The sequence below is a fragment of the Heliangelus exortis genome, chromosome 1 (assembly GCF_036169615.1).
Source record: "Heliangelus exortis chromosome 1, bHelExo1.hap1, whole genome shotgun sequence".
Taxonomy (NCBI): domain Eukaryota; kingdom Metazoa; phylum Chordata; class Aves; order Apodiformes; family Trochilidae; genus Heliangelus; species Heliangelus exortis.
Window position 1 is genome coordinate 114,167,254 of NC_092422.1, and position 10,095 is coordinate 114,177,348.

General features: G+C 45.7%; 1 long non-coding RNA gene across 1 annotated transcript; it reads right to left on the minus strand.

Moving 5' to 3' along the window:
- Window positions 1-6,243: 6,243 nt before the first annotated feature.
- LOC139795832 (uncharacterized) lies at window positions 6,244-9,816 on the minus strand. The gene is made up of 2 exons (XR_011725718.1): window positions 9,538-9,816; window positions 6,244-6,521 (listed from the first exon to the last, which is right to left on the minus strand). It is a non-coding gene; the product is annotated as an uncharacterized lncRNA (long non-coding RNA).
- Window positions 9,817-10,095: the final 279 nt, after the last annotated feature.

Consider the following 10,095-nt stretch of genomic DNA (forward strand, 5'->3'; position numbering starts at 1 on the left):
TGAAATAACTTGGTCTGAGCCTCAAGCACGTTTTCTGGTGTAATATGGAATACACCACTAATAGACACTGTTCTCTGTAGTTTGAAGTAGCAGTGCTTGCATTGGAAAGCTCAGTAAATGCATCACTTTTAATCCATTCCAAGTTATTTTTGCTTAGAAACATCACAGTTTATTTCTTTATATGGTGCTTATAAATGAAAGTTTCAAAGATTTCACTGTGAACAAAGTCAAGATACGATCTTTGCAAATGTTGCTGTAAAATGAGTACAGTACTGAATGTATCCATGTGTAGAAACTTCTGAAGAGTAACTCTTAAAGTGCAATGTCACACACATGTAGATACAAGCTATTACAGATGTTTTAGGGGGTATGATCTGACCCTAGGATTTGTAGAGTACTGTCTAGAAGAAACAAGAAAATACAGAAAAGAACCAAACCAATGATTAAGGATGTTACAAGTATAACAGATGCTTCTTTAATATGACAAATGTCTCTAACGTCTGTCACCTCCATATTTTCTTCTCATTTTCTCTTTCTCACCTGGTCTAGGTGGTGTGCAGAAAGCAGCCTTCCTTTCCCCTCCTCCAAGCATCTCTTTCTCAGTCCTAAGCATTCACAAAACCAGTGGCTGTCCCCACAGAGATCAGTCCTGAGAGTTTAAGCTAATAATGTATTTTGAAATAACAAGGTTTAAGTTAATTTCACTTGCCTCCAGGGTGCAATTGCTTTGTATTTCCAAGCTTTTATCTACCTACCACCATGAAGAACAGGGATTTATTTATTTATTTATTTATTTAGGAAACCTGAGGGTCTCCTTTAATCTCTCGGTTGTTTCTGCTGTGAGGCAGCAGAAACAATTCTGATTTGTGGAGTCTTGGTTCCCACTCTTTCCTTTACTCACTTTGCTGATACTCAGCAGACAATATCAGCAACAATTTATCGTTGCTACTCCATTAGCAACTCTGAGAAATCTCTTAGGTTACCCTTTAGGGTATAAATAGGTTTATTCTTTTGTTCCAATCCCACATTTTACTGTGTACAAACATTTATACATATATTTAATCTGTTTTGCTCCCCTGTCTTGCCTTGGGTTATATTTCAGATTTGGTGCTTTCCATTTTTATTGAGGTGGTGACTAGATGGGCCTCATTTTCCTCTTGGTTCAAAGAACAATTCATTATTTGCTTGTGTCTGGGGAATCAATGCCTCTGAATGATATGTTGGGAGACAGGGATAAACATCCCTCCTGGCTGATTGATAGTCTTATTAAAGATTGCAGTAGATGAAATAATCCCCTATAGCTTCCTAAGGGTAAGATCCTTTTCTCTCTTCCCCTCAGAGTGGCTTGAGGGCATGCTTGGGACTTGTCTTATGCTCTTTCCCATCTTATAGCATGACTTAATCAGCTTTTACTGAAAGCCATTAGTGTTGATCAACGATGAGACACACTTTTACTGGATGAGATGACTGGATGTATCTACAAAAATTGCAAATTTGGTCAGTCCAAAGATGACTGAAAATTTCCAAATGCAAGCTGAGTTTGGTAATTCATTGCTATTCTTGTTACTGTTGCTATAATTTTCTATAGGTTTAATCATTAAGCAAAGATTTTGAGCCTTTAGTTGTCATATGCAGGGGGAGGAAGAAACAGAGGTAATAGCTTGATTCCCCAGCTGTGCATCCCTTCTTTGTGTTTTGCATTTTCCTTCCATTATTGACATTCTTGTCCTCCTCTTAAAGAGTTTATTTACACATTTTTCTGCCCTGTGGTCCATCACTGGTTGCATCCTTGATACTGTCAGTGCATTCAGCTTTGCTCTCTTCCCCCTACTGCTCTACCACCTTCTCCCAACTGTATCCTGTCTGCAGGAAACAATATTCTGGACTCTGACCCTCTCATTCCATAAATCTGTTCTTATTAATTTTTTCCAGGCAGCTCTCAGGGACAGTTATCATCCACTCTCCTCCCTGACTGAATGTCCTTTCTAAATTAATAATTAGAGAGCAAACAATGTGTGTACAAAGCCAACAATGTGTTCAGCTGTTGTGGCTTGCTCATCCCAAAGCACATGAAAATCAGAGTGGACCCCTCCCTTTTCTGATCAAGGTTTGCTACGACATTCTTAATCCTTCCTACAAAATGAATTTTTTTAATTGGGTTTTTTTTTTTTTGGTTTGGTTTTGGTTTTGGTTGGTTTTTTTTTGCTTGTGATGCACTGCTGCAATCCATATAATAAATTAGATTATAATCCCCTCATGGGCAAGGACCTGTCTTTTTGATATGCCTGTGCATTGCTGATCTCATAGTACTATCCTTTTTTCCACATTCTCACCTCCTGCTTGTATCCAGCACATCGGGATGTAAGAACAAAGTGAGAACAGAGGTGGAAAATATTTTACTTAATATTAGAATGCAGATAATCCCCTTTAATTAAAGAAAATATACGTCCTGTAAAACAGAAAGCTCCTCTGTCAGACTGCAGACTTGTAATGGCTTTGTGTTTGTGCAATTAGGACCAAATCTTGAAGCCACCGAAGCCAACGGTGGCCCTTAATGGGATTAATTCCTCATTTGTGGGGTGATGGGCTAGATGATCTAAGAGGCCTATTGCATCCTGTGCTTCTCCCATCTCTCCCAGGGTAAATGACACATAATGGAAAAGACAGCTGTTTTTGAATAAACTGCATTAAGCATCTGCATGTAGTTCCTAATGCAGGTTAAAAAACCCACCCCTGTCTCTCTGCTGGCGCATGTGCCCCTCTTACAGAGCAGGTCTCTCCTGCACCCCAGATGCTGCATGAACTCCTCAATACCCTGCAGGGTTCTGGGGCATGTGTAGCTCTGTGTTTCCTGAGATCCTCTGGGAAAACTCTGCAGCTAGGGCTAATCAAATTAAACTGCTGTCAAGACTTCCTGCAAAGCTTTGAGGAAACATTTCTGAATATTAGAGATACAGGAGAGGAGAGTAAAGGCTGGGGGAGGGAGGCCGGACAGTGTTAGAGCTTAAGTGGATTACATAGCTCCATAACCCAGTTATGGGTCCATGGACTCGAGTGAGCTGTTTTTTCCCCTCCTCTGGCTGTCTGCCTGTCAGATAGTTCCCCTGACAGGCAGCATTATTAGCTTCCCCCAGCTGGCTGTCTCAGCATTGCTTATTTTCCAGTGCTCGCATCCACTAGCAGAGCATCGCAGCCCTTCTTGGATCTCAAAGCTCCCAGGGGTCTTTCCCTCAGTTGCTCCAGATGTTTGAACCAGCTGAAGTCTCAGTGCTACCCTGGTCTACCAGAATTTACCAAGCCCTGTGGCAGGTCTCTGATCTCTGCCCGTGCAAGTCCCATGTAGCCAGCAAAGGGTGAATTGGTATAGCCCAGATCAGGGGACCTACCTTGGAAAGGTAACCTGCCCTCTCACTCTTCTGTTTTAAATAGTTTTTTTGCAGAAGAGTTGGGTGAGCATGAGTTAACCATGATCATGATTGTTCAGTCTGAGCCCTGACATTTACCCTCAAGATCGAGGTGTGAGCCTGACATCTGCTGGGGACAGTACCACTGCTGCAGAACATGCCAACCCATCCTTCCTAAGAGCGTCCCTGATGGGAAGGGTGGTGGCAGGGAGGATGCAACCCCAGGGACCCTGTGTGGGGTACAACCAGCCTGCAAGAAGATAATGTGGCTAAAGGAAAGGGGACTCAATGACAGCCCAGTGAGAAGTAAAGGCTGAAATAACAATTTATGCTGGAGGCCTCAAGTCCCTAAGGAGCTGGCAGGAAGCTGTGCTCCAGGTCTGCACTGGTGCTTGTCCTCCTTCCTTCTGAGGTATCCAGCACTGCCACCACCACCAGGTTTTGGCTTCACTGACATAACTGGCAATTTTAGCTTTGCCTGACTCTTATGCGTTCTGGGTTTTAGAGCTAGAGATGCTGCAACTAGATTCATCTGCACAAAGAGAAAACTGGGTCACTGCCTGGTGTCCACCATCTGTGTGTCTCTGTGCCTCCTTTCTGTCCTCACCCACATCCTTCCCCCTTCCCTCCCTGTCACTATTGTGTATCTGGCATAACATTTTTTGAGTCTTACAGGAAAAGATAGATTCCCGTGCAGATCGTAAGAAAACCACTTTAAGAGGGGCTCAAAGACATGGGTAATGATGGAGAGCGGAAGGAAGTGCCCCTTGATTAAATACTTACCTGATGCCTTAAAATGGCACCCTAAAGGAGGGTGCTTGGCCACTGGTGGTAGGCAGTGTCTCTGGGAACTGTTTTGTTGGAAGATGCATCAGGTCTCCTGCTCTGACAGGATGCAGGCAGCTGGCCACAGGCTGTCATCCTGGGTCCTTCCCTCTTCCCATCCCCAGGCAGGGGATGCTTAGGTTGCAGCTTTGCCACTCCACAGGGATCGCTGCCCTTCGGTAGGGATCCGGGAGCAGCAGCTCCTGCTGGGGCTGCCAATGCCTCTCAGCAAATTCCTGTGGTTGCTGTGGCTGGTCGGCCCCTGCCCAAAAGCAACATTATTCTCATTAATCATCCTTTGAATATGGCCAAAGGGGCACGTGCACAGCTCGGCCTCCACCCTGTGGCGCTGAGGGTTTGCACTGGTTTTAAGCAAAAACCCCAAACTGGTGCCAAGGGACACGTGTGTCTGCTGGGCACAGTGCCCCAGCTCCCCCCTGGCACCTTGGTGTGGGTGCCTAAAGCGTGAGGACTGCAGTGAGGAGGAGCTGTGCTGCCTCTGGGTCTGGAGACAGCTCATCCAGAATCGGGACAAGGACCTCTGGGTCGGAATCTGGTGGGTCTATTAAAAAGAGGGATCCTAAGCAGTGTGTGGGCAATATGGTAGCTTGGAAGTTTGTTGATAGGAGGGTTATCAGCAGTGTCTTTGGGCTCTCTGCCAAATAACACTCAAATAACTGGCAGCGCTACTTTCTCTTAAAAGTAAACTCGGCCTTTGTGCTGTTTAGATTGCATTTGTTGCTGGCAGAAATGGGCAGATAAAACATATAGTTGAAACCCTTGAGGAGAAGAAAGAAGTTGGAAGATTTCATGGTTTTAGCAGGGATCTTACAGTAGTGTATGTTGGTTTTTTTTTTCATAACAAGTCATATTCTAGAGAAATGAGACCATTTGAGGATCTCAGGGGTTTTGTTAATATTTTTAGAATGGGTTTTAGAGCTTTTGGCATGGAAGAACATTAAGAACTTGATGCCACTTTAACCTAATGATTCAGAAACCATCAAGAAAATAATAATAAGCTAAAACGTCTATTTTTAAACTCATGATTTAAGCCACTGTCATGATTTTGATGGAGCCTGACATGATTTTCCAGAACTGAGACTGGTAATAAAGCTTTTGTGTACTGATTTGAATGGAAAATCTTTTTTAAATCCTTCAGCTTGCTTGCCTTAGTCAGTACTTAACAAGGACTCAGCCACAGCAACAAAAAATACCCACCAGTCAGGACATTTTCCTTGCCTCTTTCTTTCTCTTCCCTGGCACACAAAGGTCATGATTTATCTCCATCCCAGGGCCCATTTAGTGAAACTGATGCACAGGAATCCCTGTACATGGGAATCCTGGAGTTGCTGACAGCCTCCCAGGAGCATCCCTTTGTCAAAGGAGTTTTCCATGGGGAAAACATAGGGACTGAGGAGAACAGACCTGGAGCAGGTCTACACCTTGGGCTTGTGCTACAGTTATTCTGTTTCCCTATAAAGCTGTCCTGGGACTGAGCAGTGGTTGAAGGTCAGGTGTGTTTCAGAGATGGGGAGAAGGCCAAGCCTGCTGCAGAGGCTCCCTCAGTCCCTGCGTGGGCACATGAAATTGCTTGTCTAGTGGCTGTGTCCGTGGAGGAGTGGGAGAATGCCAGCTGGTCCCTGTGGTATTTCTTTTCTTGTCAGGAGCTGAGCAAGGCAAACATTTATGGGTAGAAACAGCTGAAAGCAGGAAGGATGAAGTGCTGCTCCTATTGCCCCCAGCCTTCTGTGCCCTTGCATTTGGGATCCAGACACTGCTCCTGCTGTGAGACAAACTCTTTTACTCCTAGACACAACCCAATGTTTTCCAGCTTGTCAAAAGGGTCTGGGGTGAGCTGAAGTAGGAGCAGGTTCTGAGCAAGCCAGAACCATCTGAGAGCTATTTTGAGGTACTTAGCTTTCTGGACAGTGGGTACGCTGTTATTCCTCTAATACAAGAAAACAAATGCATGAGGACTATATAAAAAAAAAAAACAACCCAAGTGACTCATAAGTGAGAACAGCCTCATTCTGTCATTAGTGGATGGTAATTTGCCACATGTTGGTACCACTATTGCACATCTCTGCTGAAAGCTCCACTGGCCCTTCACACACTTTGGGCTGGGAGTGTGACTGCAGCAGCAGAGCAGGAGAGGGTCTGCAATCACTTCCTGCTTGGCCCCAATTTCTCCTTTCTGTCTGAAGAATGGAAGAGGGTGAAGCCTGATGCTTGGCCATAATTCTGTCAGGAAGTGATTTGAGACTTTGGGTAGAGTTTGGCCTTTTCTTCCTCCTAGTAAAAAGAAAGAAGATGGTGTTTTATAGACCTGTTATGACAGCGTGTATGCGCTGATCTTGAAAGAATGATGTGAGCAGCCTCTTGGGCTGCTGCTGGACATAGTGCTGTCAGCAGAAAGATTACCTGAAATGAAATCTCAGAGAAAGAATTGTGAATTGCCTTTAATCAACTTAGTAGGTGTGTTCACTCTGAGGACTAACACACCTAACTGTTAAAAAGGAAAAAAAAAAATCTTCCTTATGTAGAAAGTATCCCCCATCTCTGCCCTGATAAATGAAAGATGTTTTGTGAAGATTTTTTTTTTTTTTCTGAAATTACTTAGGAGCCTATGATACAGTTTTTTTAATCTGCTTACCCACTTACTCAAAAAAAAACCTCATCATAAGGCTTTTAGTTCTTGGCTTGAGGCAGAGAATTTGGTGTGGCCCACTTTAAATCAGACATAAAACCAGATATCTGCACGTATCTGGAAGCCACCAGCTCTACTGACAGTGGTGTGCACACCATGTATTTATGGCAAAATGAATTCATTAACGGGAAGGAACAGGGTGGGGAAGGACTGCAAACTCCTATACCAAGCCTAGGGTGAGCCCTGCCAGCATGACTACAGAAATAAGAGGAATAGTGCATGTTCCCTTCTCATTGTTGGGGAGTGGGATGGCACTGCTGCTGGGGGCAAGAACTTTTCATCATGACTCTGCCTCTCTCTTTTTCATATGAAAAAAAGATAAAAATCTTTGTAACAAAACCCCAAATGGTTTAGGAAGAATCAGAAAATACAAAGAAATGGGAGGTAATCAACTTTTTCAGAAACAGGAGAGGAGGGCAAGCATTATCATAGTATAATTTTTCCGTAGAACTATTCCATTATTTAAGGCAAAAGCAGTTGGCAGCTTCCACTCAGCTTAGTTCAGCCCATGGCCCTGAGGAAACATACAGAGAAATGGTGTGGAAGATGGGAATCCTCCAGTGCCCTGGCTGCTGCCATCCCCACATTGATACTTCCTGAAGCTTTGTCTCAAGGAAGGAAGTCTGCAGTCTTTCAAGAACCATAAAGTTCTGATTCATATCTGGTTTTGGTACCAGCTGTGAGTGCACTGCTCCCTGCTTGTCCATTTTCAAAGTCCCAAGTGGAAGGGGAATCTTCTTGCTTGTAGGTGAATGTTTGCTGTTGGTCTTCCCAACCAGTTCTTTGATCTGCAGTGGCTATGGCTTTGTCACTGCTTGGTTAATTTAGTTACCACAGTTTGAAAATCCCTCAAGAGGCTGCCTCACTCAAATTGCAGTAGCTCAAGGCAAGAGGGCTGCCAGCAAGGAGCTTCTTTGCAGCTCAGCTTAAAGGAGCTCAGAGGTAAAAGCGGGTTGAGTAGTGTAAAACAGGGAGCAACAAGCACTTCACTTTGTTTCATGTTTCCTGAAACACACTGTTTTATAGGAAAAAAAGAGTCTTTCTTAGCAGATGTTTGTCTAGGCCTGTAAGGGGTCAGTGGTGTGCTGAATAGGGACTGGCAGTGTGGTGCACTGGAACTCATGGAGGTAGGACGCAAGAGGATAAAGGAGGAGAGTATTGTTGCTTCTTATCTGGTAACAAAAGAGAGCTACCATTAAGTCTGACAGAGCTGTGTGTGTCATGAGAAAAAAAAAATTACACGAAACAAATGACACCAGGGGTGCCAGGATCAGAAAACCTGGCCCTGGGAAAAGCTGCATGCCACATCCTGGGCCGTGCTTGTCCCCCTGGCTCAGGGCAGAATGAGAGATGATCTGGCACAGTCCCAGTCATCAAAGACCCACCAACACATCTGGCTCTGACATATATGGATTGCATGGTTTCTCCTTTCCAGGGAGGTGGCAGTGGCTGAAGGATTCAAGTGGTTCTTCTGTAGGCTTTATCAATAGATGTCTGTCCAGAACATGGGCTGGAGGGATGCTGGAACATTCAGGGTCTCTTAGCAGGAGACCCCAGACACCTGGGTATCATTTGTCACATAAAACTACAATTTCACTGCCCTGTAGAGTATCTATTCTTGTACCAGCACACGTGAAGGTGTCATGTGGGTAGTTTGTGTGGAGGGGAGAACAGAGACTGAGTGCGTAGAAAGAAAGGTAGGTGAGAAAAAGTCTCAGTACCTACAAGTGCTTAATGCCTTGCACGGGATAAGAAATTTGAGATTTCCACATATTTTCTGTCAGAGTTGTGTTGCCAGCATCTCAGATGGTCTTGCAGCAGGAGAGTGGTGAGAATCACTTTGGACACGGTAGGGAGGAGAACTGCAACACGGACCTTTCGGGAGTGCTTCCTTTCTACCCCTGCAGGCCAGAGTCTGTGCTCCACACACCTAACATCCCACGGGGAAAAAAATGCTGGTGCTAAAAGCCCTGCATGCATTTTTGGAGTAGCTCTGCATGTTGCCTGCATGAACCTGAACTGCTCATCTGTGCAGCAGTGACACCCACCTTGCTGTGCAAGATGCAGAGCCATTCCATAGATGCACACGTGTGTCTGGCTGCCTGGCAGGGCGGGCAGGGAGGAGGTCTGCTCTGCCACTCCATCCACCGACTGCCCCGGGGGCTCAGCAGTCCTCCTAAGTGATGGACGTGGTGCTGCTGATGCTGTGACCATGATGACAGTGAGTGCCTGGTCGCTCTCTGCAGAGGAAAAGAGAGAGAGAGAGAGAGAAAGGAGCAATTTCAGACTTTGCAGTGAGTGTATTTCTAGTGCACACACTGGTAGTAGCACCGTGCTGGGGTCTCGGTGTGATCTTCCTGTTGCTCATTTGCTGGCAAGTGTGAAATGCAAATCCCTTCGGGGCTTCTGTCTCTGCTCAATATTCACAGAAGCATGAAGGCTCCTGCGCAGAGGGGAGGAGGGTGAGAGCTGGCAGACAGCAGGGAGCTTTGTCTCCTCCTTTGTCTGGAGTTTGCGGGTTAAAAAATCCTGTTCATTCAAAGATGCTTTACAGAGAGAGTCGGCTCCCCACAACCACCCTGAACCCGGCTTTTGCCCCACCTCTGGGACTGGTGTGGGGACGTGACACTCAGCCTGCTCCCATTTGAGCTGTGAGGCTGTTGCATCAACACTGTGGCTCCACCAAAGCTGGCATTGCTGGGGCAGGAGGCGTGGGCTCTGGGAGGACGCACCCTGGGGAGCTAGGCCTGGGGGTCAGGGTGCCATTGGCCATGTCATGGGGTCCGCTGGGCGATGGTGCCCACCCTGTCCCTTTCCTGTGGTGTGATGGTTCCAGTCCAAACCCAGTCTGCTCTCTGGAAATGGCAAGTGAGACACTTGTTGCCATGGTGATCCTTAATAGTTCTGACTCAGATGTAGCGTTGCTATGGCAACGGCATCCGCAGCCCTTGGGAGGCAGCGCCGGCACGATTTCTCTCTCTTGTAGCAGCAAAAGGGCTCTGAAGCCTCATTTTGCTCAATCCTTGCTGCAGTGCAGTGACGAAGCTTTCCGGCTGTTTTATTGCACTCCTAATAAACGACTGATCCTGATCCTTCACTGAAGGATCTGTCAGTCTGCAGCGTAAAAGCACTCTGGACCACCTCACCACCTTGTCTGCA